Below are 10,077 nucleotides of genomic sequence, written 5' to 3'. Positions count from 1 at the left end.
TTCTTTTTCTTCTCTGATTGCCATAGCTAGGACTTCCAAAACTATGTTGATTCACAGTGGTGAGAGTGGACATCCTTGTCTTGTTCCTAATCTTAGAGGAAATGCTTTCAGTTTTTCACCATTGAGAATGATGTTTGCTGTGGGTTTGTCCTATATGGCCTTTATTATGTTGAGGTAGGTTCCCTCTATGCCCACTTTCTGGAGAGTTTTTATCATAAATGGGTGTTGAATTTTGTCAGAAGCTTTTTCTGCATCTATTGAGATGATCATATGGTTTTTCTTCTTCAATTTGTTAATATGGTGTATCATATTGATTGATTTGCATATATTGAAGAACGCTTGCATCCCTGAGATGAATCCCACTTGATCATGGTGTATGATCCTTTTAATGTGTTGTTGGATTCTGTTTGCTAGTATTTTGTTGAGGATTTTTGCATCTATATTCATGAGTGATATTGGTCTGTAATTTTTTTTTTGTAGTATCTTTGTCTGGTTTTGGTATCAGGGTGATGGTGGCCTCATAGAATGAGTTTGGGAGTGTTCCTTCCTCTGCAATTTTTGGGAAGAGTTTGAGAAGAATGGGTGTTAGTTCTTCTCTAAATGTTTGATAGAATTCACCTGTGAAGCCATCTGGTCCTGGACTATTGTTTGTTGGAAGATTTGAAATCACAGTTTCAATTTCATTACTTGTGATTGGTCTGTTCATATTTTCTATTTCTTCCTGGTTCAGTCTTGGAAGGTTATACCTTTCTAAGAATTTGTCCATTTCTTCCAGGTTGTCCATTTTATTGGCATAGAGTTGCTTGTAGTAGTCTCGTAGGATGCTTTGTATTTCTGTGGTGTCTGTTGTAACTCCTTTTACTGACACCTTTTACAGAAACTCCTTTTTCATTTCTAATTTTATTGATTTGAGTACTCTCCCTCTTTTTCTTGATGAGTCTGGCTAATGGTTTATCAATTTTGTGTATCTTCTCAAAGAACCAACTTTTAGTTTTATTGATCTTTGCTACTGTTTTCTTTGTTTCTATTTCATTTATTTCTGCTCTGATGTTTATGATTTCTTTCCTTCTACTAACTTTGGGTTTTTTTTGTTCTTCTTTCTCTAGTTCCTTTAGGTGTAAGGTTAGATTGTTTGAGATATTTGTTGCTTCTTGAGGTAGGATTGTATTGCTATAAACTTCCCTCTTAGAACTCCTTTTGCTGCATCCCATAGGTTTTGGATCATCGTCTTTTCATTGTCATTTGTCTCTAGGTATTTTTTGATTTCCTCTTTGATTTCTTCAGTGATCTCTTGGTTATTTAGTAACTTATTGTTTAGCCTCCATGTGTTTGTGTTTTTTACATTTTTTCCCCCTGTAATTGACTTATAATCTCATAGTGTTGTGGTCTGAAAAGATGCTTGATATGATTTCAATTTTCTTAAATTTACTGAGGCTTGATTTGTGACCCAAGATGTGATCTATCCTGGAGAATGTTCCATGCGCACTTGAGAAGAAAGTGTAATCTGCTGTTTTTGGATGGAATGTCCTATAAATATCAATTAAGTCTATCTGGTCTATTGTGTCATTTAAAGCTTGTGTTTCCTTATTAATTTTCTGTCTGGATGATCTGTCTATTGGTGTAAGTGAGGTGTTAAAGTCCCCCACTATTATTGTGTTACTGTTGATTTCCTCTTTTATAGCTGTTAGCAGTTGGCTTATGTGTTGAGGTGCTCCCATGTTGGGTGCATAAATATTTACAATTGTTATAGCTTCTTGGATTGATCCCTTGATTATTATGTAGTGTCATTCCTTGTCTCTTGTAACATTCTTTCTTTTCAAGTCTATTTTATCTGATATGAGTATTGCTACTCCAGCTTTCTTTTGATTTCCATTTGCGTGGAATATCTTCTTCCATCCCCTCACTTTCAGTCTGTATGTGTCCCTAGGTCTGAAGTGGGTCTCTTGTAGACAGCATATATATGGGTCTTGTTTTTGTATCCATTCAGCGAGCCTGTGTCTTTTGGTTGGAGCATTTAATCCATTCACATTTAAGGTAATTATCGATATGTATGTTCCTATTACCACTTTCTTAATTGTTTTGGGTTTGTTTTTGTAGGTCCTTTTCTTCTCTTGTGTTTCCCACTTAGAGAACTTCCTTTAGCATTTGTTGTAGAGTTGGTTTGGTGGTGCTGAATTCTCTTAGCTCTTGCATGTCTGTAAAGCTTTTGATTTCTCCATCGAATCTGAATGAGATCCTTGCCAGGTAATCTTGGTTGTAGGTTCTTCCCTTTCATCACTTTAAATATGTCATGCCACTCCCTTCTTGCTTGTAGGGTTTCTGCTGAGACATCAGCTGTTAACCTTATGGGAGTTTCCTTGTATGTTATTTGTCGTTTTTCCCTTGCTGCTTTCAATAATTTTTCTTTGTCTTTAATTTTTGCCAGTTTGATTACTGTGTGTCTCGGCGTGTTTCTCCTTGGGTTTATCCTGTATGGGACTCTCTGCACTTCCTGGACTTGGATGGCTATTTCCTTTCCCATGTTAGGGAAGTTTTCGACTATAATCTCTTCAGATATTTTCTCTGGTCCTTTCTCTCTCTCTTCTCCTTCTGGGACCCCTGTAATGTGAATGTTGTTGTGTTTAATATTGTCCCAGAGGTCTCTTAGGCTGTCTTCATTTCTCTTCATTCTTTTTTCTTTATTCTGTTCCACAGCAGTGAATTTCCACCATTCTGTTTTCCAAGTCACTTATCCGTTCTTCTGCCTCAGTTATTCTGCTATTGGTTCCTTCTAGTGTAGTTTTCATTTCAGTTATTGTATTGTTCATCTCTATTTGTTTGTTCTTTAATTCTTCTAGGTCTTTGTTAAACATTTCTTGCATCTTCTCGACCTTTGCCTCCATTCTTCTTCTGAGGTCCTGGATCATCTTCACTATCATTATTTTGAATTCTTTTTCTGGAAGGTTTCCTATCTCCACTTAATTTAGTTGTTTTTCTGGGGTTTTATCTCGTTCCTTCATCTGGTACATTGTCCTCTGCCTTTTCATCTTGTCTATCTTTCTGTGAATGTGGTTTTTGTTCCACAGGCTACAGGATTGTAGTTCTTCTTGTTTCTGTTGTCTACCCTCTGGTGGATGAGGGTATCTAAGAGGCTTTTGCCAGCTTCCTGATGGGAGGGATTGGTGGTGGGTAGAGCTGGCTGTTCCTCTGGTGGGCAGAGCTCAGTAAAACTTTAATCCGCTTGTCTGCTGATGCGTGGGGCTGGGTTCCCTCCCTGTTGGTTGTTTGGCCTGAGGCGACCCAACACTGGAGCCTACAGGGGCTCTTTGGAGGGGCTAATGGCGGACTCTGGGTGGGCTCACACCATGGAGTACTTCCCAGAACTTCCGCTGCCAGTGTCCTTGTCCTCGTGGTGAGACACAGCCACCCCCTGCCTCTGCAGGAGACCCTCCAACACTAGCAGGTAGGTCTGGTTCAGTCTCCTATGGGGTCACTCCTCTTTCCCCTGGGTCCCTATGCACACACTACTTTGTGGGTGCCCTCCAAGAGCGGAGTCTCTGTTTCCCCCAGTCCTGTTGAAGTCTTGCAATCAAATCCCGCTAGCCTTAAGAGTCTGATTCTCTAGGAATTCCTCCTCCTGTTCCTGGAACCCCAGGTTGGGAAGCCTGACGTGGGGCTCAGAACCTTCACACCAGTGGGTGGACTTCTGTGGTATAAGTGTTCTCCAGTTTGTGAGTCACCCAGGTGTGTGACAAACTGCTGGGTAGCAGTTATGGGATTTGATTTTATTGTGATTGCACCCCTCCTACCCTCTCATTGTGGCTTCTCCTTTGTCTTTGGATGTGGGGTATCTTTTTTGGTGAGTTCCAGTGCCTTCCTGTCGATGATTGTTCAGCAGTTAGTTGTGATTCTGGTGCTCTTGCAAGAGGGAGTGAGAGCACGTCCTTCTACTGCACCATCTTGAACCATGCCCATGGTATTTGTTTTTCTCCTTCTGACTTACTTCACTGTGTATGACAGACTCTAGGTTCATCTACCTCGCTACAAATAATTCAATTTCGTTTCTTTTTATGGCTGAGTAATATTCCATTGTATATATGTGCCACATCTTCTTTATCCATTCATCTGTCGATGAACACTTAGGTTGCTTCCATGTCCTGGCTATTGTAAATAGAGGTGCAATGAACATTGTGGTGCATGACTCTTTGAATTATGGTTTTCTCAGGGTATATGCCCAGTAGTGGGATTGCTGGGTCGTATGGTAGTTCTATTTTTAGTTTTTTAAGGAACCTCCATACTGTTCTCCATAGTAGCTGTATCAATTTACATTCCCACCAAGAGTTCAAGAGGGTTCTGTCTTCTCCACACCCTCTCCAGCATTTATTGTTTGTAGATTTTTAAAAAATTAATTAATTAATTAATTAATTTTATTTTTTTTGGCAGTGTTGGGTCGTTTCTGTGCAAGGGCTTTCTCTAGTTGTTGCAAGCGGGGGCCACTCTTCATCGCGGTGCATGGGCCTCTCACTATCGTGGCCTCTCTTGTTGTGGAGCACAGGCTCCAGATGCGCAGGCTCAGTAGTTGTGGCTCACGGGCCTAGTTGCTCCGCGGCATGTGGGATCTTCCCAGACCAGGGCTCGAACCCGTGTCGCCTGCATTAGCAGGCAGATTCTCAACCACTGCGCCACCAGGGAAGCCCCTGTTTGTAGATTTTTTGATGATGGCCATTCTGACCGGTGTGCGGTGATACCTCATTGTGGTTTTGGTTTGCATTTCCCTAATGATTAGTGATGTTGAGCATCCTTTCATGTGCTTTTTGGCAATCTGTATATCTTGTTTGGAGAAATGTCTATTTAGGTCTTCTGCCCATTTTTTGGATTGGGTGTGTTTTTGATATTGAGCTGCATGAGCTGCTTGTACATTTTGGAGATTAATCCTTTGTCAGTTGCTTCATTTACAAATATTTTCTCCTGTTCTGAGGGTTGTCCTTTCATCTTGTTTATGGTTTCCTTTGCTGTACAATAGTTTTTAAGTTTAATTAGGTCCCATTTTTTAATTTTTGTTTTTATTTTCTGTACTCTAGTAAGTGGATCATAAAAGATCTTGCTGTGTTTTATGTTAGAGTGTTCTGCCTATGATTTTTCCTAAGAGTTTTACTGTGTCTGGCCTTACTTTTAGGTCTTTAATCCATTGTGAGTTTATTTTTGTGTGTGGTGTTAGGGAGTGTTGTAGTTTCATTCTTTTACATGTGGCTGTCCCATTTTCCCAGCACCACTTATTGAAGAGGCTGTCTTTTCTCCACTGTATATAGTCTGGCCTTGTTCATCATAGATTAGTTGACCCTATGTTCCTGGTTTATCTCCAGATTTCTGTACTGTTCCAGTGGTGCATATTTCAGTTTTTGTGACAGTACCATACTGTTTTGATATATTACCTTTTTCATATAGTGTGAAGTCAGGGAGTCTGATTCTTCCAGCCTTGTTTATCTTTCTCAAGATTGGTTTGGGTATTAGGGGTGTATTTTTTTTTTTTTTTTTTTTTGTATAAGGGTTCTTCTTAAAAAAAGTTTATTGGAGTATAGTAGATTTACAATGTTGTTTAAGTTTCAGGTGTACAGCAAAGTGAATCAGTTATACATACACATATATCCACTCTTCTAAAGATTCTTTTCCCATATAGGGCATTACAGTGTATGGAGTGGAGTTCCCTGTGCTATACAGTAGGTCCTTATTAGTTACCTATTTTATATATAGTAGTGTGTATATGTCAATGCCAATCTCCCAATTTATCCACACCCCATTTCCCCCCCTTTTCTCCAGACAAATCCTAGGTTTGTTTTCTACATCTGTGACTGTTTCTGTTCTGTAAATCAGTTCATTTGTACCTTTTTTTTTTTTCCCACTGAAGCTGTGTTTGGTGCTGGGATCAACGTAAAGTTCCCAACTTTTGAAGTTGCAGGTTTCAGGGGCAGACTGCGGGGTAATACTAGGTTAGGTACATTAAAGGGGGTGGAGCTGATATAAAGCCTGGTCAGAGAGATATAGGGATCAGCTGATTGATTTAAAGGCCAATTACATGACTTAAAGGGTGGTTGAGTGGAGGGGGCCCTAAAATGTTTCTTTTCTTTCTCTGGCCAAGGACATCATATTTATAACTTTGGATTTTTTATGACCTACAAAACTAGAGCTGTTTCTATTTGGAAACAAAAAGAAAAATACAGTATTTCAGTTTCATTCTTGAAACAAACTTCTCATGGTTAACATGTACTGATTAAAAGATCTTCCTTCTGGAGAGATCCTAAAACTCTGTAGGTGACTTTATTGTGATTACAAAAAGAAGGGGAATGTAATCAGGCTGGAAGGTGCCCAAGGCCAGTGCAGCCAGCTGGGGGGCGGGGGGCAGGAGGAAGGGTTCAAAACTGCAGTTAGAGAGGATAGCCACTAGAGGGTGCCAGAGCACCGGCGTCGTGCGCATGCAGCTCCCAGTTTGGACCTCCCGAATGTGAAATGGGCTTGGAGATGGGGTTGCTCTAACCTTAGGGGGGTGCCTGGGCAGGAGGGGTTGGTTGCTGTGTGCCTGTGACTGGCCCAGTTGGCTCCCTTCTCAGAGGGACACAGGTCGGCTAACTATATCCCATCGGGAAGTTACAGCCGGATTGAGGGGCACAGTGGCTGGACACCCTGGCAGGCTGTCTGTGCTCTGACTGCACTTTCTCTCACCAGAGGCAGGACTCTGGGCAGAGAGAGATTTTGCTTGACTCTTGGTCTTCAAGCTGTAGGCCTCCGTGAGTGCTGGCATCTGGAAAACAGAGCGGGTGGTTGTGAACCTGGAGTGCGTAAAACCACTGGCATTCTGGAGGGCAGGCTGTGCTCCTCTCTGTGCCTTTCTGTCCAGAGTTCTCCCCAAACTTCTTTCTTCCCTATCTGAGTCTCTTCCACCTGTCTGCACTCCCGTAACCCGAGCCATGAGTGATCGCAGCCTGTATGCCCGAGAGACATCATATGGTGTTTGTCTTTCTCTGTCTGGCTGACTGCACTCACTACGGCCATCTCCAGGTCCCCCCATGTGGTCTCAAGTGGCATTATTTCATTCTTCTTTATGGCTGAGTAGTATTCCATGGTGTATATGTGCTACATCTTCTTTATCTATTCATCTGTCGATGGACACTTAGGTTGCTTCCATGTCCTGGCTATTGTAAATAGTGCTGCAGTGAACATTGGGTGCGTGTGTCTTTCCGAATTATGGTTTTCTCTGGATATATGCCCAGGAGTGGGTTAGCTAGAGTGTATGATAGTTCTGTATGTAGTTTAAAAAAAAATTTTATTGGAGTATAGTTGATTTACAATGTTGTGTAAGTTTCAGGTGTAGAGCAAAGTGAATCAGTTATACATATATCCACTCTTCCTTTTTTTAGATTCTTTTCCTATACAGGTCATTACAGAGTATTGAGTAGACGTCCCTGTGCTATACAGTAGGTCTGTACCAGTTATTTTATATACAGTAGTGTGTATATGTCAATCCCAATCTCCTAATTTATCCCTGCCCCCTCCCATCCCCTGGTAACCATAAGTTTGTTTTCTACATCCGTGACTCTACTTTTGTTTTGTAAATGAGTTCATTTGTACTTTTTTTTTTTAAGATTCCACATATAAACAATATCATATTTGTCTTTCTGTGTCTGACTTCACACAGTATGACAATCTCTAGGTCCACCCATGTCGCTGCAAATGGCATTATTTTGTTCTTTTTTATGGCTGAGTAACATTCCATTGTATGTGTGTGTGTGTGTGTGTGTGTGTGTGTATACACACACACACACACACACATATACACACCACATCTTCTTTATCCATTCATCTGTCAGTGGACATTTAGGTTGCTTCCATGTCTTGACTATTGTAAATAGTGCTGCAGTGAACATTGGGGTGCATGTATCATTCTGAATTATGGTTTTCTCAGGGTATATGCCCAGGAGTGGGATTGCTGGGTCATTTGGTAGTTCCATTTTTAGTTTTTTAAGGAACCTCCATACTGTTCTCCATAGTGGCTGTACCAGTTGACATTCCCACCAACAGTATAGGAGGGTTCCCTTTTCTCCATACCCTCTCCAGCATTTATTGTTTGTAGATTTTTTGATGCTGGCCACTCTGACCGGTATGAGGGGATACCTCATTGTAGTTTTGATTTGCATTTCTCTAATAATTAGTGATGTTGAGCATTTTTTCATGTGCCTCTTGGCCATCTGTATGTCTCTTTGCAGAAATGTCTGTTTAGGTCTTCTGTCCATTTTTTGATTGGGTTGTTTGATTTTTTGATATTGAGCTGCATGAGTTTGTATATTTTGGAGATTAATCCCTTGTCGGTTGCATTGTTTGCAAATATTTTCTCCCAGTCCATAGGTTGTCTTTTTGTTTTGTTTATTGTTTCCTTTGCTGTGCAATAGTTTTTAAGTTTAATTAGGTTCCATTTGTTTATTGTTGTTTTTATTTTCAGTCTCTAGGACGTGGATCAGAAAAGATCTTGCTGTGTTTTTTGTTAAAGAGTGTTCTGCCTATGTTTCTTTCTAAGAGTTTTATAGTGTCTGGCCTTACATTTAGATCTTTAATCCATTTTGAGTTTATTTTTGTGTATGGTGTTAGGGAGTGTTGTAATTTCATTCTTTTACATGTAGCTAGCTGTCCACTTTTCCCAGCACTGCTTATTGAAGAGACTGTGTTTTCACAATTGTATATTCTTGCCTTGTTCATCATAGATTAGTTGACCATATGTATGTGGGTTTATCACTGGACTTTCTATCCTGTTCCACTGATCTGTATTTCAGTCTTTGTGACAGTACCATACTGTTCTGATTACTTTAGGTTTGTAGTACAAAGTCAGGTAGCCTGATTCCTCCAGCTCTGTTTTTCTTTCTCAAGATTCCTTTGGCTATTCAAGGTCTTTTGTGTCTCCATAGAAATTGTAAAATTTTTTTGTTCTAATTCTTTAAGAAATATCATAGGGATTGCACTGAATCTGTAGATTGCTTTGGGTAGTATAGTCACTTTCACAATATTGATTCTTCCAATCCAAGAACATGGTATGTCTCTCCACCTGTTTGTGTTGTCTCTGATTTCTTTCATCAGTGTCTTATAGTTTTCTGAGTACAGGTCTTTTGCTTTCTTAGGTAGGTTTACTCTTAGGTATTTTATTCTTTTTGTTGCGATGGTCAATGGGATTTTCCCCTTAATTTCTCCTTCTGATCTTTTGTTGTTAGTGTATAGGAATACAAGAGATTTCTGCGTATTATTTTTGTATCCTGCAACTTTACCACAATCATTGATGAGCTCCAGTAGTTTTCTGGTAATATATTTAGGATTTTCTATGTGTAGTATCATGTCACCTGCAAACAGTGACAGTTTTAGTACTTCTTTTCCAATTTGTATTCCTTTTATTTCCTTTTCTTCTCTGATTGCCATGGCTAGGACTTCCAAAACTATGTTGAATAATAGTGGTGAGAGTGGACATCCTTGTCTTGTTCCTGATTTTAGAGGAAATGCTTTCAGTTTTTCACCATTGAGAATGATGTTTACTGTGGGATTGTCGTATATGACTGTTACTATGTTGAGGTAGGTTTCCTCTGTGCCCACTTTCTGGAGAGTTTTTATCATAAATGGCTGTTAAATTTTGTCAAAAGCCTTTTCTGTGTCTATTGAGATGATGCTATTTATTATTCTTCCATTTGTTAATATGGTTATGACATTGATTGATTTGCATATATTGAAGAATCCTTGCATCCCTGGGATAAATCCCACTTGATCGTGGTGAATGATCCTTTTAATGTTTTGTTGGGTTCTGTTTGCTAGTATTTTGTTGAGGATTTTTGCCTCTATGTTCATCGGTGATATTGGCCTGTAATTTTTTTTTTTGGTGATATCTTTGTCTGGTTTTGGTATCAGGGTGATGATGGTGGCCTTGTAGAATGAGTTTGGGAGTGTTCCTTCCTCTGCAATTTTTTGGAAGAGTTTGAGAAGGATGGGTGTTAGCTCTTCTCTAAATGTTTGATTGAATTTGCCTGTGAAGCCTTCTGGTCCTGGACTTTTGTTGGAAGATTTTAAATCACA

The sequence above is a fragment of the Balaenoptera musculus genome, chromosome 6 (genome assembly GCF_009873245.2).
Source record: "Balaenoptera musculus isolate JJ_BM4_2016_0621 chromosome 6, mBalMus1.pri.v3, whole genome shotgun sequence".
NCBI lineage: Eukaryota > Metazoa > Chordata > Mammalia > Artiodactyla > Balaenopteridae > Balaenoptera > Balaenoptera musculus.
The sequence above is the reverse complement of the archived record's forward strand: the minus strand, read 5'-3'. Positions refer to the sequence as shown.